We start from the raw sequence: 24163 nt of genomic DNA on the forward strand, positions 1-24163 counted from the left end.
AGAAACATGAGTTTGCAGGACAGATTAGAACATCAGCGTTCCAGGGGAAAAGAAAAATATTCGTGCATGTGGTAGGTGGCTCCACAGTGTAATTTCAAACACACTGGTTCAGTGACCCTGGGTTTGTTAAGAGAGTTCAGGATGCCTGCATGAGAACAAAGTGTCCCAATTCTGGATCATCGACCCCCTTCCCATCCCAGATAAGGACAAGCCTTTGTGTCCAGGCTGATGCGGAAAGCAGTGTGCAGCTTCTGAGAGATGCTCATCAGAAGCAAGTGTCCTAACTATGCTCTGTAAGGCTGCAATGCTGTGTCCTTCTTAAAAGCAAAGGAATACTCACTGTAACATCAATTAAGGACCATGTAGAAAAAGAAATTCTTTGAGTTTACCAATGAAGAAATATAACAAAATACTGTTCTGTCCTTATCAATGAATAAGAAACACAGAGCCATTAACCTAATATAGGAAGTCATGAATACTGAATGGCTGTGGCTTCCCCAACGAGAGACAGCGCAATGTGAGCCCTTCTTTCTTTTTTGTTTTCAGAATCAATGCAGGACAGGAAGAGGAAAAGAGATGGAGAATTGAATTTGGTTTTGGCTTGTTCATCCCTGTGCTCTCCAAGAGCTATCTATAATTTCTCCTCCCTTCAGTTCCTATGTTCACAGTCTCGGAGGATGTCATTGCCAGAACAACTCTCTCAACAAACAAAATGAAACCCTCAGCAGGGAGCCTCATGGAAGGGAATTAGGGCTTAGGATACATCTCCTCTCAAAAGTCAATTTAGCACTAAGATTTGGAGTATGTTTCCCTGGCTTTTACCCATAGAAAAGGTAAAGGCCTAGAAGATCTCCTACACATCATGTCAAGGTCAGCTTCTGGGAAGGTAGAAGCAGAAATGTTTTCCCAGCCAGTAAAGATGCTGCAAGTTGAGAGAACAAAAAACCCATTGGGCTGATCAGAGAGGGAAAAAAGTGGAGATTATCCATTGATTTCATGCTTGGACTTCAGGTCAGCAGAGTCCAGCTGCTGGCAGATCCCTTAGGTGAACATTCTTATAGCCTTCCTGCTGCCCCTCCTGGCCTGCATTTTCTAAACAGAGGCAGGAAGATTGGACACAGAGACAGATACCCAGGCCAAATTCTGAAATCCCAGGACCAATAACTATAGCCCAGACATCTTCCTTCCATGTCCCTCAAGGAGCCTGTGTCCCTATGAGCCCCATGAGTCTGTGTCTCTATTCAGCACCCAGCAGGACAAACCAAGGGTCCCAGGAAGCTGAGGGCACTGTCACCATCTTAAGAGATGTGTGTTTCATTACCAGAGAAGTCTCTTACAACCCTTCCAGAGAAGAAAGTCTAACTCAGATAATTGTCTCTATACAGTGAGAAACTGTATTAACACTTCTAGGAGCACATCTTCTGAAGAAGATCTCTGCTTTTTCCAATCAGTGATGTCTCTTCTTTCTCATAGTAGCTGGGACTACAGCAATAACATACTCATTAGTGCAACACACATTGGGCAATATATGGAATGCACAGAAATTGTACTAGGCAAAAACATACAATAAAACAAATGAGTTGGAGATTATCAGGAAAGCAAAGAGAAATGTGTGTTAGGCCCAGGATTGGTGGAGGTTTCTGCTAAGGTCAGTGAAGGGCTGGGTCAAGTGTCCACCCTTTTCATTCAGAATACATTTGTTTCTTCATATAGGAGAGTGAACTCTTCTGTCTGTGCCATGGTTTGGATTGAGGTTTGTGGTATCCTGGGAGCTTGGGGTTTGAGGAGGACAGTGTCAGTCTCAGATTTAATATAGTGCCTTTTTAGCCTTCTTTATTAGTCCATTCTCACATTGCTATAAAGAAATACCAGAGACTGAGTAATTTTTAAGAGAAGAGACTTAATTGGTTGACAGTTCTGCAGGCTCTCTATGAAGCATGGTGGCATCTGCTTCTTTGGAGGCCTCAGGGAGCTTTTACTCATAGTGGAAGGCAAAGCCAGAGCAGGCAGTTTACATGGGGAAGGCAGGATCAAGAGTGAAAATGTGGGGATGGTGCCACACATTTTCAAACACCAGACCTCATGAGAACTCACTATCGCAAGGACAGTACACCAAGAAGGCTGATATTAACTAATATCAGCCACTAATGAGAAAACCACCCCTGTGATCCAGTCGCCTCCCACCAAGCCCCACCTCCAACACTGGGGATAACCATTCAACATGAGATTTGGTGGGAACACAGATCGAAATCACATCACCTTTTAAAGAGAGGCCAGATGCATGCAGGGGGCTTGTGAGGAGCTTTGCACATCCACTCCCATCCAAGATCTTTTCAATCTGCTAGAATATCTTAACTTTGAAATATAGTTATCTTGTGTAACTGCCATTGGACAAGGTGGACAAGGGCAAAGAGTGGGGACTAAGTATAAAGTCATTCAGAAACTTTCCAAAATGAAAATAATCAAGTAAAGGTCCAGCCTTAAAACCTGGCTCAGGCAGTTCTTCCCATTTTCTCACTATATTGATCTTCATATAGATGGGGAGAGGAGGGTTAGAGCGAAACAATACAGCCAGAAATCCTTTCACTAAGCTTCCAGGAAGGGCAAGAGATAAGCAGCTTCACACATCACAAAAGTAGAAACTGGAAGATTAGAGATGGCAAGACCTTGAAATACACAGTTGGGGTACAGCCTTTGACCTTGGATCTCTTAGTGGGGAAATAGCTGGCACCAGCCCCAAAACCCTGATCCCTTCTTGATGTAGCCTGGGAGGCAGTATGAACTTCACACATATTAGCTTAGTATTAATGAAATTGGACAGAAATCCAGCCCAGTGACATTCCTTTATACCCTTTTATTGTGAAGAATCATCTGAAAAAATGATAGACAATACAAGGTGTTTTAAGCAACAAAAGGGAAAGTAATGACTTGCAGAATTAACAAGTTTGGGAATAGGCCTGCGTCAAGCACTGGGGTATTGCATGGGCTCAGCTGATACCCTTAAGATTCTGTTTCCTTCTATTTCACAGCTCTATCCTATTGTTTCTTCATTCTCAGGTGTCATGTGGTAGAAATTGGTCTTTTAGCAAGTCTAAAGTGAAACCCTTCCAGGTTCAAGTGCAACTGAAAACATGGTGCCTCTCTCACAAGAATTCCTATAAGAGCCTCATTTTCCTTCTTGGACTTAGTTGGGTAACATGTCCATCCCTGAACCAGTCACTGGGGATGGGATGCTTTTTTTTTGCCCGGACCTGAGACACTACCCACCCTTGGGTTTAGTATAAGGGTGGAAGATAACTCTACCTATACACAGATAGAAACAAAAGAATGGAGGTAGTTTCCCTAGCAATGAATGTTGATACTTGCTTTCAAGTCTACAACAGTTATAAAATAAGCAGAATAACTTGTTTGCCACTAAATCTCAATGAGCTGTACTTCTCAGTGACAAAAAAAAAAGTAATTAAATCTAGCTCAAAATAGACATCGTGACAAATGACTAATAATCCAGATTTCCTGTCATCTCTCATCCAACACAAAGTAGATCTCTATAATCTATTAATCCATTTATAGAGAGCACCAAATGTTCAGACTATAAAACCACGCTTGCAATCATTACTTCCACCAATTATAAATATCTTTTTGTCTATAAATCAACCAATAATAAAAACAAAATCCAAAGTTAGCAGAGATGGAGGAAATCTAGAGATACACAGATTGAGCAAAATTAAAGTACTATTGCCAGTCTTGGTTTCCTCTGCAAGCCAAGACATGCTGGGATTGTACTGCCTATGAGGTGCCCTTCTTGGGCGATAAAGTGAAACCTGGCCTTCTCGGGAATCCTTCACACATCTCAGTGAATGACCTCCAAAAATAACAAAAAGTGATTTTCAGTGAAATGGGTCACAATCATTACTCTCATACCGATATAAAAAGAACATTGTCAAAGGTTTATTTAACTCGCTGATTAATGAGAAAACCAATAAATGCTTCAATTAATTCAAAGGAAAATCCAAAATACCCAAACAATATAGGCAGACAAGAAATGCTGAAAAGCATTTCCAAATAGACACAAAATGGGTCTATTCATAAGATACTAACCAATTACATTCTACTGGACACAATGAATGTATGTATCTATGGACAGGAAGCATTTCCATTATTATTGGTTTTATACAATTTACAGAGATGTAAAATAGCTCAAACTTATGGAAGACAGAGATAATTCAGAGGAAATTTAATATTCAAAAGAGTACTTTTTGCCATTTCAAAGTCTTTCACAGTATCTCATGACACCCCAGTATACCTCAATAGGCATTCCATTTAGCAAGAGGCATGTGACCCCATTCTCATACTGTATTACGTTGTAACAAAAGAAGAGATTTTTCTTAACCTTCTCATCTCATAATATCTTTGGTGATACAGCTCTCCTGATTTTGTTTGAAACCCCTTATTCCTAAAACTGAACTACAAGCCATGGATGTTAGACCAACATAGTGTAAAGTTCATCATATGGCACTCAAAGTCGCCTCTCCTTACCACAATATAAGTATCTAAATGACATATCTTATTTTTTATATACCCTATATAGGCTATTTATATTCTTATGCTCTGTGTTGACCCTTAACAGCTCTTTGTTTTGCAGAATTTGTTTATGAAATTCCTTTCAGATACACTCTATGTTCCATTTACATTTTACTGTGGCCACATTCATTTATTCCATGCTTTTGTTCACCGAACATTCTTTAATTAAAGAAACATTCAACATTAGTATCATGAGCTGGTATTCTGTACATGTACTGGCATAAATTTACCAACTTTGAGAATCGCTTTTCAAATTTGATTTGTTGAAACACATAATGGCTATCTTTCATAATGGAACTTCCTTTATTTTCTTTTTCAGGATTACATTAATTCTCTTGATGAACAACCTTTTAAATTGTTGTCTGCTAATTAAAATAAGAACATTGCCATCAAATTTTAATCCCTTTTTTCTCAACATACACATAATGATACTCCTGGTTTCCATACTGGAAGAATATTTAATAACATTAACATAAAAGAATTGGATTCAGTTGAATTTGTTTTCAAATGATAGTCATGACAATCACCACAATTACCCACTTCAGCTCAGAAGGTCCTGTGCACAGGTAATATTTCTTTAAAGAACCTTGATATATACAAGAATGAAGTTTTTGTAATTTATCTCTTTAACATATTGAACAAGTTCTCCTAAGCAATAGAATACGTCAATAACAGTGTTTGCACTTCTTTCAATTTACATAATTCTGTTGCTAAGGAGACACTGAATATGACAAACAAGAAATAAATAGGCCTTGCAATAAATTATTTAAAATGTCAAGAGGAATTTTTGAGATTATTCCATCAGAATGAAAATATTATTTCAATACATCAAATAAAAAGAGAAGTCTCTCAACTCGATTTGATGAGAAGAGCCAATGGTTTTAAGATATGAAAGAACTGAAAAACCCTAACCTCCAAATGTTTTACAAAAGTTTTACCAAATTTTTTCAAAAGCTTATCTTATGCAGGTTGTCTTATAAAACTTGTTACCAAGATCATTTCATAGGCTAATCTGTAACATTACTTTCAAAACTTAATAAGGCAATACAAGAAAATCACTTAGAGATATACATTCAAGTATATGAATAAGATATTAGTTAAGAAAATACAGTATATTTCTAAAATCACATTCAATTAGGCTATATACCAGGAATGAAAGGCTGGTGCAACATAAGCAAATGTATAAATATACTTCAAAATAACAGATTAAAGAAGAAAATTACATATTCTTTCAATAGATAAAAGACTATATTTTAAAGCATAAATATCAATTTATGAATTTAATATGTTTTAGCAAACAGAAAACTCCCTTAACCACTTAACCCTTATAAAACAAAAGTTGAAAGATGGTTAATACTGTAATGGTTAATACTGAATGTCAACTTGAATGGATTGAAGGATGCAAAACACCTCCCAGCCTACATCGTTCTCCTGTGTTGGATGCTTCCTGCCCTCAAACATTGGACTGGAAGTTCTTCAGTTTTTGGACTCAGACTAGCTCTCCATGCTTCTCAGCTTGCAGACAGCCTATTGTGCAACCTTGTGATCCTGTCAGTTAATACTTAATAAACTCTCTATTATGTATATATATCCATTCGATTAGTTGAGTCCCTCTAGAGAACTCTGACAGATTTTTGTAGCTGGAGTGGTTCTGAAGAAACAGAATATTAAGGATGGAGTTCTTTCATTGGTTTTGGGGTTTCTGGAGTTGGCTGCTTAACATGATTAGACCCAAAAATGCTAAGGACTCTACTTCTAATAGTATGGAAAATACTGATAGTCCTTGTGTGAACTGTTTAGAGAATTATACAAAATAAATGCATTTGCCACTCCTGATTGATCATAGTGACTTTATACATAATACCTTTGACCATATGTGGAGAACCAACAAACTTAATGAAGCTGGTTGGTTGCTCCTAAGTTCACTGGACAAAGTGATGAGAGAAAATGATGAACTCAGGGATTCTGTCTCCCAGCTTCAAGAGCAAATGCTGAGCCTCAAATCTGCTAAGATTGCCCTGAGTGAGTCTTATCTCCTGTAGAGAAAGAGTCGAAATTGTGGAAAAACAGACACATGCTCTTATTATGCGAGTGGCTGACCTGCAATGAAAGGTGCATGCGCAGCCTCGCCAGGTGTCTACTGTTAAACTGAGGGTATTGATTGGAAACCCTGCAACTTGGAACGGGGATGTATGGGAGGACCCTGATGAGGCTGCAGTCACTGAGCTTGTAAACTCTGATGAACCTTCTTTTGCCAGAAAAAACAGCTTCTCCATCCCCAAGTAGTGGCAACATCCCCATCCCAGTGCTGCCATCAGCCTTTCTGCTTTTCTCTGAGGAGATAAACCCTGTGCTGCCTACGGCAATAGTGATGGCCTCCCCGAAGCAGTTGCCAGGCAAGATAATGTTGATTCTCCTCACAAGCCACGCCCAACACCTCTGTTTGCTTCTAGACCTATAACTAAAGTCCTGGTGGGCCCCTAGAGATGAGGGGGAGAGTGTGACCCATGAGGAGGTGTGCTACACTCGAAAATAAGTGCTTGAGTTTTTAATTTATATAAGCAGAAATCTAGAGAACAGGCATGGGAATGGATATTAAGGGTATACGATAATGGGGGAAGGATCATAGAATTGGATCAAGTTGAATTTATTGATTTGGGCCCACTAAGCTGACACTTTGCATTTAATGTTGCAGCTCAGGGAGTTAAAAAAGAGTCTAATAGTTTATTTGCTTGGTTAGTTGAAATATGGATTAAAAGATGGCCCACTGTGAGTGAGCTGGAAATGCCTGCTCCCCCTTGGTTTAATGGAGAGGAAGAGATCCAAAGACTTGAGGAGATTGGGATGATGGAGTGGAATAGTCACTTTAGACTTACTCATCTCAGCTGGGAGGGTCTAGAAGATGCACCTTTGACCAATGCCTTGCAAAAAAGATTTGTGAGGACAGCCCCTGTATCTTTAAAGAGCCCTGTAATTGCCCTTCTCTGTATGTCAGATCTAACAGTGGGAATCTCAGTCACTGAACTACAAAATTTAAATACAATAGGAATAATTGGATCCTGAGGTGGCAGGTGCCAAGTGGTGGCACTCAACCATCAAAGGAAAGGTGGGCATAGCTACCTTAATGGACAGCAGAGGCAAAGCAGCAATCAGAATAGTCTGACTCATGTAGAGCTCTGGCATTAGTTAATCACGGTGTTCCTAGAAGTAAAATTGACAGCCTACTACATTCCTACTTAAATCATATAAGCAGAAAACTTCTAGGTCAAATGGACAAAATACAAATTTGAATTATAAAAACAGAGAATGACAGGCCCTCAGTTTCCGGACTTGAGCCAGTTTACAGACCCAGAAACGCTTGAATGAAGGGGAAGCCAGTTGTCTTGAGGAAGGACCCCACTACACTACCAATAATTTATGCTGTTAATCCTTCTCCCATCCTTCCCCAAGGAGAACTCTAGCCTTTTACTAGGGTATCTGTGCATTGGGCAAATGGAAATGATCAGACATTTCAGGGACTACTGGACACTGGCTTTGAGCTGACGTTAATTCCAGGGGGACCCAAAACGTAATTGTGTTCCTCCAGTGAAAAGTAGGGGCTTACGGAGGTCAGGTAATTAATGGAGTTTTAGCTCTGGTCTGACTTACAGTGGGTCCAGTGGGTCCCCAGACTCATCCTGTGGTCATTTCCCCAGTGCCAGAATGCATAATTGGCACAGACATACTTTGCAGCTGGCAGAACCCCCACAATGGCTCCCTGACTTGTAGGGTGAGGGATATTATGGTAGGAAAGGCCAAATGGAAGCCATTAGAGCTGCCTCTACCTAGAAATATAGTAAATAAAAAACAATGTTGCATCCCTGAAGGGATTGTGGAGATTAGTGCCACCATCAAGGACTTGAAAGATGAAGGGGTGGTGAAAGATTCGGGGGTGGTGATTCCCACCACATCCCTGTTCAACTCTCCCATTTGGCCTGTGCAGAAGACAGATGCATCTTGGAGAATGAGAGTGGATTATCATAAGCTTAACTACGTGGTAACTCCAATTGCAGTTGCTGTACCAGATTTGGTTTCATTGCTTGAGCAAATTAACACATCTCCTTGGACCTGGCATGCAGCCATTGACTTGGCAAATGCCTTTTTCTCCATTCCTGTCCATAAGGCCTACCAGAAGCAATCTGCCTTCAGCTGGCAAGGCCAGAAATAATTCTTCACTGTCCTGCCTCAGGGGTATATAAACTCTCTGACTTTGTGTCATAACCTTATTCAGAGTGACCTTGATTATTTCTCACTTCCGCAATATATCACACTGGTCCTTTACATTGATGGCATTATGTTGACTGGATCCAGTGAGCAAGTAGCAGCAAACACATTGGACTGACTGGTGAGACATTTGTGTACCAGAGGATGGGAAATAAATCCAACTAAAATTCAGGGATTTTTTACCTCAGTAAAATTTCTAGGGGTCCAATGGTGTGGAGCCTGTCGAGATATTCCTTCTAAGGTGAAGGACAAGTTGCTGCATTTGGCCCCTCCTACAATCAAGAAACAGGCATGATGCCTAGTGAGTCTATTTGGATTTTGGAGGCAACACATTTCTCATTTGGATGTGTTTCTCTGGCTTATTGAGTCACCCAAGAGGCTGCCAGTTTTGAGTGGGGTCCAGAATGGGAGAAGGCTCTGCGACAAGTCCAGGCTGCTGTGCAAGCTACTCTGCCACTTGGTCCATATGACCCAGCAGATCCAATAGTGCCTGAGGTGTCAGTGGCAGATAGGGGTGCTGTGTGAAGTCTTTGACAAGTCCGCATAGGTGAATCACAGCAGAGGCCTCCAGGATATTGGAGCAGAGTCCTGCCATCTTCTGCAGTTAACTACTCTCCTTTTGAGAGTCAGCTCTTTGCCTGTTACTGGGCTTTCATGGAAACTGAATATTTGACTACAAGTCATCAAGTCACCATGCAACCTGAACTGCCTGTCATGAACTGGGTGCTTTCTGACCCATCTAGCCATAAAGTGGGTCATGCAAAGCAACAAAATCTGATCAGGTTCGAGCAAGTCCTGAAGGCACAAGTAAGTTACATGAGGAAGTGGCTCAAATGCCCATGGTCTCCACTCCTGCCACCCTGCCTTCTCTCCTCTAGCCTGCACCGAAGGCCTCATGGGGGAGTTCCCTATGATTAGTTGACTGACGAAGAGAAGACTAGGACCTGATTCACTGAGGGTTCTGCACGACATGCAGGCACCACTCAAAAGTGGACAACTGCAGCACTACAGCTGCTTTCCAGGACATCCCTGAAGGACAGCAGTGAAGGGAAATCTTCCCAGTGGGCAGAACTCCAAGCAGTGCACCTGGCTGTGCCCTTTGCATGGAAGGAAAAATGGCCAAATGTACTACTTTATACTGATTCATGGGTTGTAGCCAATGGTTTGGCTGGATGGTCAGGGACTTCAAAGAAGCATGATTGGAAAATTAGTGACAACGATATTTGGGGAAGAGCTATATGGATAGATCTGAGTGGTCAAAAACTGTGAAGATATTTGTATCTTATGTGAGTGCTCACCAACGGGTGACCTCAGTAGAGGAGGATTTTAATAATCAAGTGAATAGGATGACCCCTTCTGTGGACACCACTCAGCTTCTGTCCACAGCCATCCCTGTCATCACCCAATGGGCTCATGAGCAAAGTGGCCATGGTGGCAGGGATGGAGGTTATGCATGGATTCAGCAACATGGACTTCCACTCACCAAGGCTCTCCTGGCTATGGCCACAGCTGAGTGCCCAATTTGCCAGCAGCAGAGACCAACACTGAGCCCTTGATATGGCACCATTCCTTGGGGTGATCAGCCAGCTACCTGGTGGCAGGTTGATTATATTGGACCTCTTCCAACATGGAAAGGGCAGTGGTTTGTCCTCACTGGAATAGACACTCCAGATACAGGTTTGCCTATCTTGCATGCAATACTTCTGCCAAGACTACCACCCATGGACTCATGGAATGCCTTATCCACCATCATGGTATTCCACACAGCATTGCCTCTGACCAAGACACTCCCCTTATTGCTAATGAAGTGCGGCAGTAGGCTCATGCTCATGGAATTCACTGGTCTTACCATGTTCCCCATCATCCTGAAGCAGCTGGATAGAATGGTGGAATGGCCTTTTGAAGTCACAATTACAAAGCTGACTAGGTGACAATGCTTTGCAGGGCTGGGGCAAAGTTTTCCAGAAGGTCGTGTATGCTCTGAATCAGCATCCAATATATGGTACTGATTCTCCCATAGCCAGGATTCATGGGCCAAGCAATAAAGGAAGTGGAAGTAGTACCACTCACCATCACCACTAGTGATCCACTAGCAAAATCTTTGTTTCCTTTTCCCACAACATTACATTCTGCTGGCTTAGAAGTATTAGTTCCAGAAGGAGGAGCACTGCCAGCAGGAGACACAACACCGATTCCATTAAGCTGGAAGTTAAGATTGCCACCTGGACACTTTGGCCTCCTTCCACCTTTAAGTCAAAAGGCTAAGAAGGGAGTTACAGCATTGGCTGGGGTGACTGACTCAGACTATCATGATGAAATCAATCTACTACTCCACAATGGAGGTAAGGAAGAGTATGTGTGGAATACAGGATATCCTTTAGGGCATCTCTTAGTATTATTACCATGTCCTGTGATTAAGGTCAATGAGAAATGACAATAGCCCAATCCAGGCAGAAAAACACATGGCCCAGACCCTTTAGGGATGAAGGTTTGGGACACTCCAAAAGGGGGGGAAAAAAAAAAGCACTACCTGCTGAGGTGCTTGCTGAAGGCAAAGGGAACTCAGCTGGGTAGTAGAAGAATGTAGTCATCAATACCAGTTACGATCACGTGACCAACTGCAGAAACAAAGACTAATTGTCATGAGTATTTCCTCCTTCGTTAAAAACATGTTTGTGCATGTATACACTTGTATTAAGAAAATATTTATCACATGACATAAAATTTATTGACATCATATCAGCATTTAGGTATTAACTTTTTCTAATAGTATTTGGGTGGGGCATAGGTGTGCGTTTCTGGTGTATTCTGCTAGGTGTAATTATGACCTTATTATTATCTTTATTAGAAGATTATATATGATCTCAGGAGATGTGTATGGTTTCAAGTTAAAAAGGGGTTGACTTGTAATGGTTAATAATGAGTGTCAACTTGATTGGATTGAAGGATGCAAAGTATTGGTCCTGGGTGTGTCTGTGAGGGTGTTGCCAAAGGATATTAACATCTGAGTCACTGGGTTGGGAAAGGTAGACCCACCCTTAATCTGGGTGGGCACCATCTAATCAGCTGCCAGCACAGCTAGAATATAAAGCAAGCAGAAAAATGTGAAAAGACTGGACTGGCCTAGCCTTGCAGACTAATCTTTCTCCTGTGCTGGATGCTTCCTGCCCTCAAACATCAGACTGCAAGTTCTTCAATTTTGGAACTTGGACTGGCTCTCCTTGCTCATCAGCTTGCAGATGGCCTATTGTGGGACCCTGTGATCATGTGAATTAATACTTAATAAACTCCCTATATTAAGTCAATTTTTACCCTGCTGATAAAGACATAGCTGAAACTGGGCAATTTACAAAAGAAAAGTTTAACTGGACTTAGAGTTCCACGTGGCTGAGTGGAAGGCAAAGAAGAGCAAGCCACATCTTATATGGGTGACAGCAGGCAAAGAGAGAGAGATTGTGCAGGGGAACTCCTCTTTTTGAAACCCTTAGATCTCATGAGACATTTACTATTATGAGAACAGCATGGGGAAGATGTGCCCTCATGATTCAATTACCTCCCACTGGGTCCCTTCCACAACACATGGGAATGCAAGAGGAGATTTGGGTGGGGACACATATTCCACCCGGCCCCTCCCAAATCTCACGTCCTCACTTTGAAAACCAATCATGCCTTCCCAACAGTCCCCCAAAGTCTTTACTCATTTCAGTACTAATCAAAAGTCCACAGTCCAAAGTCTTATCCAAGACAAGGCCAGTCCCTTCTGCCTATGAGCCTGTAAAATCAGAAGTAGGATAGTTACTTTCTAGATACAGCGGGCTTACAGGCATTGGATAAATACAGCAATTCCAAATGGGAGAAATTGGCCAAAACAAAGGGGCTACATGTGCCATTCAAGTATAAAATCCAGCAGGGCAGTCAAATGTTAAAGCTCCAAAATGATCTCCTTTGAATCCATGTCTCACATCCAGGTCACGCTGATGCAAGAAGTGGGTTCCCATGGTCTTGGGCAGCTCGATCCCTGTGGCCTGCAGAGTACAGCCTCCCTCTCAGCTGCTTTCATGGCCTAGCAATTGAGCATCTGTTGCCTTTTCAGGCAAACAGTGCAAGCTGCTGGTGGATCTACCATTCTGGGGTCTGGAGGATGGTGGCCCTTTTCTCACAGCTCCACTAGGCAGTGTCCCAGTAGGGACTCTGTGTGGGGGCAGAGCCCCCACATTTCCCTTCCACACTGCCCTAGCAGAGGTTCTCCCTGACTGCCCCACCCCCCAGCAAACCTCTTCTTGGACAATGAGGTCATTCCATACATCTTCTGTATCTACATGGATGTTCCCAAATCCCAATTCTTCACTTCTGTGCACTCACAGGCTCAATACCATATGAAAGCTGCCAAGGCTTGGGGCTTACACCCTAGAAGCCATGGCCCGAGCTCTACATTGGCCCCTTTCAGATTGGCTGGAGCTGCTGGGACACAGGGCACCAAGTCCCTAAACCACACACAGCACAGGGATCCTTGGCTGGGCCCACAAAACCATTTTCTCCTAGGCTTCTAGGCCTCTGTGCCTGTGATGGGAGGGGCTGCTGCGAAGACCTCTGACATGCCCTGGAGAGATTTTCCCCATTGTCTTGGGGATTAATAATGGCTAATTACTTATGCAAATTTCTGCAGCTGGCTTGAATTTCTCCTCAGAAAATGGGTTTTTCTTTTCTATCACATTGTCAGGCTGCAAATTTTCCAAACTTTTATGCTCTGCTTCCCTTATAAAACTGAATGCCTTTAACACCCAAGTCAGTTCTTGAATGCTTTGCTGCTTAGAAATTTCTTTTGCCAGATAACCTAAATCATCTCTCTCAAGTTCACAGTTCCAGAAGTCTCTAGGGCAGGGGAAAAAATGCTGCCAGTCTCTTTGCTAAAATAAAACAAGAGTCACCTTTACTCCAGTTCCCAACAAGTTCCTCATCTTCATCTAAGACCACCTCAGCCTGGACCTCATTGTCCATATCACTATCAGGTTTTTGGTCAAAGCCATTCAACAAGTCTCTAGGGAGTTCCAAACTTTCCCACATTTTCTGTCTTCTTCTGAGCCCTCCAAACAATTCTAACCTCTGTTACCCATTTCCAAAGTTACTTCCACATTTTGGATACCTTTTTAGCAATGCCTTACTCCTGGTACCAATTTACTGTATTAGTCCTTTTTCATGCTAATGATAAACACATAGCTGAGGCTCGGCAATATACAAAAGAGAGTGGTTTAATTGGACTTACAGTTCCACTCCCCTTTGTGTGTGTGTGTGCATATATATATACACATATATATGTGCGTATATATATACACATATGTGCGTATATATATGCACATATAAATATATGTATATACATGTGTATATACATATATGTGTATATGTATATATATGTGTATATGTATATATATGTGTATATGTATATATATGTGTATATGTATATATACATATATGTATACATGTGTATATGTATATATACATATATGTATACGTGTGTATATGTATATATACATATATGTATACGTGTGTATATGTATATATACATATATGTATACGTGTGTATATGTATATATACATATATGTATACGTGTGTATATGTATATATACATATATGTATACGTGTGTATATGTATATATACATATATGTGTATATGTATATATATGTGTGTATATATATGTGTATATATGTCTTATGATTTCTGTCTCTCTAGAGAACCCTAATACATACCCATTTTAGGTTGAACTACAAGAAAAAGAATATATATTTTAGATAAATATATTAAATTTACTTTAATCCCCTCCTGAAATTTGGTTGGAAGTTTCTTTTATTTATATACTAATTTTGAGCAAAATGGTATCTTCATAATATTAAGACATTCCAACTAAGAGCATGGATAACCCATTTATTTTATACACTTTAAGAAAGTATAATCTTTTACTATGTAGAAATATTGTGATTGATTTTGTTAATTTTTATATATTTTATAATTTATATTGCTGCTATTAATGTTTTTCTTAATTGTATTTTTTCTGGCTGATCATTGTTGCTATAAAGTTTTTTTAAGTTGATATTATACTCAGCAGCTGTCATAGTTTATTTACTTTTTTAGCTTTTTGACTGGGAGGATAACATTAACTATAAATTAAAACAACTTTATTTCTTCTTTTTAAATTCATACATCTATTATTTCTTACTTATTAGCGCTGGTCAGAACTATCAGTACTATTTTTTGTTCATTAGCTTTTGAGGACCAATTTGGCAATATCATTTTTTAAATAACAGCTTTACTAAGATATAATTCACATACCGTATGATTTCACACTTAAAGTATACAATTGAATGGTTCCAAACAGATTCTCAATTGTGCAAATGTCACTCCAATTAAAATGATTAATTTGACTACTTCACAATTAAGAACTTTGGTTTTAAAAAGGACAACATGGACAAAGTTAAGAAGCCAATAGATTGAGAAAAGATGTTTCAAATACTATATTTAAAGACATAAGTAAACTAATATAGAAAAAAGGGGCTGGGTGAGGTGGCTCACACCTGTAATCCCAGCACTTTTGGGGGCCAAGGTGGGTGGATCACCTGAGGTCAGGAGTTCGAGACTAGCCTGGCCAACGTGGCGAAACCCTATCTCTACTAAAAATATACCAGGCATGGTGGTGCGTGCTTGTAATCCCAGCTACTTGAGAGGCTAAGGCAGGAGAATCTCTAGAACCCAGGAAGCAGAGGCTGCAGTGAGCCAAGATCGCACCTCTTCACTCCAGCCTGGGCAACAAAGGAAAATTCCATCTCAAAAAAAAAAAGGATTTTCTACAAATCATTAAGAGACAAGAATCCAAATAGAAAACTAATTCTACACAAAATATATTAAGCATGTCACCAAAGGAAATATAAAAAGACTGAGCAATATATGAAATGATCATCAAACCTATTTGTGACTAGACAAATTTAAAAAAAAACAGAAAGATATAATTCTATTCCCATCAGATTACTTAAACCTAGAAAGTTGTATAATAGGAGCCCTTCTCATTGCTGCTCGTGAGGGTATAGACTGGTGCAATCATTCTGCAGATATATCTGGTAGTGCTCTGTAAAAATAAGTATACTTAGTGCTAGGATTCTGCATATATTCCCAGATAAGTTTTCACACAAATTCAGTAGGGAACGTATCATTAATGAGAAACAGCTGCAGGCAATCCAGTGTCCATCCCTAAGAAGAATGAATACATAAATAAAATGTCATAGAATACTATGCAGCAATTAGGAGCAATGAGCTACATACACAGCAACATGGATATATCCTGAAACCAGAGATTTTACCAAAACAGTGAAAAACAACGAGATCTACGGTCTAACATCATTTCACTAAATGTAATTGCCTCCACACAGAATAATAATACTAATTATAGATAAACACATGTAATAAAAGAATCTGTCTGAAATGCATTATAATGACTACCTATGAATAAAAACGGAGTAGACAGAGTAAAGGAAAATGAGAATGGGGAAAATTAACAAAAGGAAAAAATAGATAAGATATATCGTGCCAAAACTGCAAAGAGAGTGTGCCATGATATAAGTAATATATTAACACCCAGATCCTGAAGTTCAGAGAGAAGGACTGCATCATTTCTCTAAGGTTCCACAGCCTGGAAGAGGCAAAGAAAATCTTGACCTCGGATCTTCTGAACCCAAGCCAATTCCTCTATTACCTAGTAACAGCAATGATTGTAAGAACATATATTATCTCATTTGACACAATAATCTAGTGGGTTAAACATGGTGGATCTTATTATCTCCATCTTACTAATTAACAGACCATGACTATCATTATACAACCAGTCCTACAGTTAATAGTTGGTGCATCTTGAACTTGAAATATGGGGCATCTGTTTCCATGGGGCACTCTTTCCACTATATCATCATTCTTTCAGTAAGTTATGGTCTCATATCACCTAATTATCTCCTTTGAGAGTTATTTTAGAATAAATGTGGTTTTAATTCAACACTATTTGTTGAATAATTGGTAGCAAGGATACATAAATTTTTAATAGTTTTTTTCTTCCAAATGTATTTTAGGTTCAAGGGAGTACATGTCCAGGTTAACATTAAAATGCATTTTGTTTTGTTTTCTCAGATAAGGATCTCTAATAATTCAGACACAGAAGACAGAAAATCTTTCTACTTTGCTTATGGACAAATATGTCCTAGACTTACAAAACCAGAATTTCTCCTTTCTAAAATGTAAATAGTTTAAGGCAGTGATATTAAGGCAATGTAAATTGGGCAAGAAGAAAAGTTATTAAAAAGGCAAAACAACGATAATGTTATAAAAAATTTATCTCTGCACCTTTGAGACTTCACCGACCTTGTTTGTTTTCCTCCTAGAGGCCAGTTTGCATGGTTTTTCAGAACAAATAAAAAAATCAGTAAATATACAAGATATTTAGAAGTTAAAAAATGTGTTTCCAAAAAAAACATAAAAAATACTAAATGCAGGGCATAATAACGAATTAGAAAAATACCACAATGGGCACTGGAAGACTGAGAAAATTGTTGCATGCCTGGAAAAATCTGAATAGGCACCATGTAATAGAACAAGATATTCTAGGAAAACATCCTTGTTGTTTGAGATATATGCAAATTGTTTAGGAATGGAATGTCAAGGGAAAGTTAACAAAACTATAAAAATACAAACAAATCATGAGCTTAGATGAAGTGTATGCAGGAATTAATGGAATTATTCTTGTAACTTTTCTGGAGGGTTAGAAATTATATAATGTGAACATAATAAGTTATTATATAAAATATTGTGTCAGCTTAATGCAATAGTCATTAAAGTAGTATTTTTATGGTTTCTTTGGACTCCATTAATCCACTAATCTAGAACAATCCCACTCCTCTTTTTTTACAGTCCTTCATGATACTAACAGTACATTTTGCAGAATGTCTCTCAATTTGATTGTTTTCACAATGTTTTACACAAATCAAAAAATCTTTGCATTAATATTGCACAATTCATATTACATCATTTTTACTGCACAAGAGGCCATATGATATAAGCTTGTGTCGCATTAGTAATACTGCATTTTAGCTTTTATTTCAGGTGGTGTTTAACATACTTATTCCCTGTGAAGGTACCACTTATTTATATATGTAGGTATAACCTGGGTGACATAAAGGGACTATATAACAAACAGGTTTCTAAATTTTTTCTCCAATAATTTCAACATTCATTGATAATTCCTGCTGGAATTGATTACAACCACAGTGGTTGTAAAAAGATTTTTTCTAGTATTTATTTAGTTATTAGTTTGTATTCTTGTGTAAAGAAGGCTTTACTGCCCCCTTTCATTTTCAATTTTTGTGAAGAAATTTTCAGATATTTTCTATATATATATTAAATGCAAGGTTATGATTTGTTTAAATAGATAACTCTCCTATAAAGAAAATAGGAAAAGAAAGATTTGAATATTTTCCCACCCCATTACATTTTTTATTATTTTCCTGCAGCCTCTTATTGTTAAGTTTCATGGTTATATAATATGTTACATGTATTTACTCCCCAAGAAGATACAAGCTCTTTTAGAGATCATCTCACATGTCTACATTGCTTGGTAAGAATTGTCATAAGGCATAGAGAGTGCTCCAAAAATATGTATTGAATGAATTAATTTTCAAATGTATTTGATGATTAAATGAATTTATAATGTCTTAAAATTCCTACAACAGTAGTTTTTTTAATCTTTTACTTTTGCATTTATAGTAATAATAAATTTAAATTCAAAATAAATGCAAAAGGAAAAAATAAAAAGCGGTGAAGAAATTAGTCTTATAGAAATCAATGTTTTGCCAACTAGGAAAGTTACATGTATTTAAAGAAGATTCTTTACAAAAATATCAAATGCTGGATTCATAGATATAAGACAATGGAAGAAGGAAAAAAAGAAATATTGAAGAGAAACTTAAATGCTAGTATTAGAAAATACAACGTATACAGCAAATTGTGCTTCTACATTGAAAAATATAGCCTGCTTCTTAGGCTAAATTGTGTAATGTTAATAATAACAAGGAAAAATGTATTTGAATCTGCATTTGTCCTATAAAATCCAATAAAAGAAAAAATATACAAGTATCATATAAGAAGCCCAAAGTAGATGAAACTAGACTAATAGTAACTCTAAATATGCAACAATATGGACAAAACTGGAGGACATTATGTTGAGTGAAATAAGCCAGGCATAGAAAGACAAATGTCACATATTCTTACTTATAGTGGGAGCTAAAATAGTGATTTCATGGAGGTAGTGAACAGAATGGTGTTACTAGAGGGTAGGAGGGCAGAGGGGGATAAAGAGGGGTTGGTTAATGGGTATACAAGTACAGTTAGAGAGAAGGAAGAAGACCTAGTGTTTGGCAACACAATAGGGCGACTATAGTTAACAATAATTTATTGCATCTTTCAAAATAACTAAATGAGTAGATTCTAAGTGTTCCTAAAACAAAGATATAATAGATGTTTGAAGTGATGGATATTCCAATTACCCAAATTTGATCATTACACATTGTAGGCTCATATTGAAATATAATATGTACAACAGAAATATGTACAACGATTATGTATCTATAAAAATTGTAAAATGTTCTAGTAGCATCCTGAATTCTATATCCTTACCCTCTTGGCATGGAAAGAACCAACAATTAAGGACCACTGTGTCTAGATGCAGATAATACATTATCTCAGGGTATTATTAGAAATTACACATAAAATAATAACATTAAACAAAAAAGTTATAAAGAAAGTCTGAGCATATTATATATGTTAATCAATCCTCACAATACAGCCGGAGATACATATAGCTACTACTTACATTTCACAGTTGAAAAAAAGTAAGATTTTGGTAAAATGACTTGCCTTAAATCACACATAAAGTTGGCGGAAGTCAGTGTTGAAAGCTAACCATTGCATTCATTATCAACAATAATATCAATTGTTTACCTTAATGATGAAAATGCAAAACACTATACAAATGTACAGATGTGGGGTGTCTGTGTGTGTGTATGTGCAAGAGTCTTTCAATAGGGACAATTTGATAGTAACTAGTATGTATTGGATGATTCAATAAACTGTAGGAAAGGATAGCTGAGGATCTTAGAGTGAGAAACAGGATGTAAGTAAAGACATGGGGAGTAGAATTAACTAAAATTGAGAAAAGGAGGAGAAAGCTGATTCTTGAGTAAGAAGTATGGATGGGATGTTGGGTAATGACAGCAACTAAGTAGGAGTTGACTCAAAATTTGGGTAAGAGAGGCAGCCAAATGCTAGCAAGCCTAGGGGATCACATTTTTACACTTAATGGGGGTCATTCTTCTCCTAGATGAAGATCACAGGTTCAGATATAAAAATAAGAGACTGCCCTCCATATCACACTGTGGCACAACGCTATTGAGTTGCCTCGACAACTTCAAACCAGCATTGCGAGTTTTGGATGAAAGTTATTTTCTTATGTTTCTAATAATGTTATTTATCAAAATAAGATAGAAATGTAAGAAACTTCATAGTTTTTTTCTGTCTATCGTGCACGTGTAGTATTCATTAACAAGATGCTGTCTGGTTAAGTATATGCTAAAGACATTAAAGATCTTAACACCTGCAAAAATGTTTAATAAATTACTATAAACCCTTGATGGAATCACCTGGCAGTTTTCCTAATTTAAAGGTAATTTAAAGGTAATCTCAAAAATAATTTGATCATATCATCACTTAAGCTGTATGTGTAAGATGTTATTAGTTGGTAAGAAAAACAATAATTGAACGATAATTATTGTGAGGACAGACAATACACCAATCTTTAGCAGCACACAAATGATATGCCTCTCTCGTTGAAACACCTGAACTTAGTTTTCTGAATCTCTAGAGACCAAACAAAAATAGTGATGTTTTTAATTATCCTGACTTTAATACACATTAAAGAAGAATGTGCTCCAGAAGCATATATAGAATTTGTGAATTTCAAACCCATTTAGAAAATTCATTTTATATTGAGAGACCATGGCTTTTCTAGAAAAGAAAAACAAAGTAAAATGTCATCCTTATAAACCCTGGAAATTTTGGCTTTACTCCTTTTTAATACATTATCTAAATCTTAAACAATTTTACATTATTTTAGATTATCTAAAATCAGTGTATTTGTAGTTTTCTGTCACTCCCCAGACAAATTACCTTATACTAACACACACACACACACGTATAATGAAAAACAATATGGATAATATAATCCATTACAGTAATGCTATTTTTTTTTTAATATGCCAGAAGATTAAAAAAATATGCAATCAATTAGTGTGTTGGAGCAGAAGGAAAAGGAAACTTTTCACTTTTACCTTCTTACTTTTACAATTCCAAATGAAGACTTAATAAAATAAAATGAATGTAAAATGTCATTACTCAGCACATTTCTAAAACATGTCTCAACTCTCATCTGAGTGCAATTAAAAATGACCACATTTTAACCTAAAATTATAAAATATTTATTGATTTGTAAATGTATATTTTAAACTAATCCCTCTCTGATAATTACAGGCCTTTACTTTTCTGTTCTATAAATCTTTCAGATTCCAGTTTATCCAAAGTTATTTTAAGTCAGCGTAATATAAATCCTCTCAATTAAAAAAAATAAAGACTATAATATGCTATTCTTTAGGATTTTATTCTCGAACTTTCTGAATAGGCCAAATATCTCAGATCTGTCAGAACTAGAGATTCAAAGAGCTATAATTAGTCTCTTCATTTTCTCCTTTCCTTTTAAATTCCACTCAGATATTGCCCTTTTCACCACCACAGCCATCCTCACCCATGAGCAACTTATATGATTTATATAATAAATCATACAAAAAAAGAGTCAATTTTTCTGCAGGCTGAACTACTGGACCAAAATCAAGTGTACACTAGTATGGTGAAGTAGAGCAAAATTTTAATTACTCAAATCATGTGGTGTATTCTTTTAGTGAACATACGTTTTACTAAAATATTTAGATGACTGAATCAGAAATGATATTGTTGTATAAAATGCCTGAAAACAGCATACATTACTTGCTTGTCTGACTAATGGAAAGGTGTCCTGTCTTACCCCAATCCTTAGTTCTTCATCTATAAGATTTAACCTTATTTCCTACTGCTTATTTTACCTTAAGAAGACCTCATGATACCATCAGTATTTTATTTCTGTTACAAATATAATTATTATTTATTTGGTTTATGTTTTCCAACCAGAAGGGACTAAAAAACAGACAACAACAGCAAAAACAGAAAAGTAGATGAATCTGTAATAGTTATAGTAAAAATATCCTGAGGGAAGAATCACATGATAGTTCTTTCGTGGCATTGTTAGAATTATTTTTCAAAGAACTAAGACATAGAGATTTCTGTCACGAGTGCATTCTAAATAAATTTTATGAAAAAATATTTAAGCAGAAGACTAAGGGATTTTATTGCATTGAATAAAAAGCTTAGTTTAAGAAGCTAACACCACACTGTAGATGTGTTATTAAAATTTCATCAAACACATTTTCTTTTTATGCTTTGCTTCCTTTATCTTTGCAACGTATGTGTTATAACCTACTATGTATAAAATGTCCATCTGTTAGAGTCCTTTGGCAAGTTTCTGTAGTCTAATGTTTGGAACATTCTAATTCATCACCATATAAGAAACTATGACACATTTAGTGCATTATTTCTCTGGGGACTCTATTGTCTCTTGACAAGGGGTTAGAGAGAGTGACCTCAAAGGTCATTCCCATCTCTGCCTTTATGGTAACACAATGCGCAGCAGTCATGTTTCCTTTCTCAGGATAAGTGGCCAGCTTACCACCAGGTGGACATGCAGCCATTTTGGTATAAATAAAGGCAATAGTTGGCAACTAAATATACATGTAGTAAAATAGGAAGGTTATGAGATTCTGATAATAGGTATCATGCATTTTAAGAATTTTCAAGCATGACAGAGGTTCTTTGACTTGAACAATCATGTTAAATCATGTGCAATTTAGAAAGACTGAAGATCAGGAAATAAAAATAACCAGAAAAGGAGTTTGAATTGCTCTCAAAATTCCTGCCATTTCAAAACAAACCACAAAAGAATCCTTACGAATTTACTAACTTGAGAGTGCCAATGAGAGTAAATGGAGATTCTGACAGGGAAGAAGAAGCACACTTAGACTCATGGAGAGATTAAAGGCATTACTCACTTGAAACAGAAAATTGCGCCCAGCTGCTTTGCACTGACCACTGGGGAAGAGCTGGGTTTCTGTTGTCTGCAGCAATTCTTGGCAAAATTCACTGACATCTAATACATGTTTCTATGCCTAATAATTAAAAACCAACACGTTCCAAACAGTTGCACAGAGTGTGAGGTCAAAAGACCATGTTAGGACAGCTGAACTAGCTCAGCTGCATTTCCTGAGGACAATTACTTTCATAATTAAGCTTTAAAAAGTGTAATTTGAAGAAGAATTTCCCCTCTCCCCAAGGCCTGTTCTTCTACCATCAAAATTCTTATAATGGGATTTTCTTGGAACAGAGACAGAATATCAACAATATCAGCAATATGACCTGGAAGCCATATTGGAAAGGAAGATACTTCGGAATAGCTGTTGTTATTTTCCTTTTTATGTATGGTCTTTCCTCTCCATTTCTATTATTTATTGCCAATCTTTCTCTTATAAGTAAAATTCATTAGAAGTGCTCACTCATTACTACTCTTATTACCAGCAAATGCACACATCCCTTTTATTATCTGATGTGTTAATTCAATGAACAACTAAACATATTCTGCATCTATCAAGTGTTACACACTAGGGATACAAGGTTGAGAAGGGCACGGTCCTTACAGATAGGACGGAAAGCTCACAAAAGAGAAGACACAGAGAAGTCAGCATAAGATTACAATTTCATACATTTGGTAGAATCACATATGTCATGAGGAACTCAAGGATCAGAGCATACATGTTTTGAGGGTCAGAAAAAAGTTGCCTGGGAGAAGTACATTCAACACTGAGATAAGAAAAAAATGAATTGGAATTGTCTGAGTGAAGCAAAAGAGGATCTTTTCTCAAGCATTTGGAAGAGTAGGTGCAAAATTCCAAAGGTGAGTAAGAATTGCTATATTCCAAGACTCATCATAGTATGGTTTTGTTGCCCAGAAATCTTTATCCGCACTCTCTACCTTCACTCCTGTTAAAATACACCATTTCTCCTGGGTTGGACCCTTGGTATTCTCTGTGTCCTTTTCT

This window comes from Pongo abelii, chromosome 4 (assembly GCF_028885655.2).
Source record: "Pongo abelii isolate AG06213 chromosome 4, NHGRI_mPonAbe1-v2.0_pri, whole genome shotgun sequence".
Classification (NCBI taxonomy): domain Eukaryota; kingdom Metazoa; phylum Chordata; class Mammalia; order Primates; family Hominidae; genus Pongo; species Pongo abelii.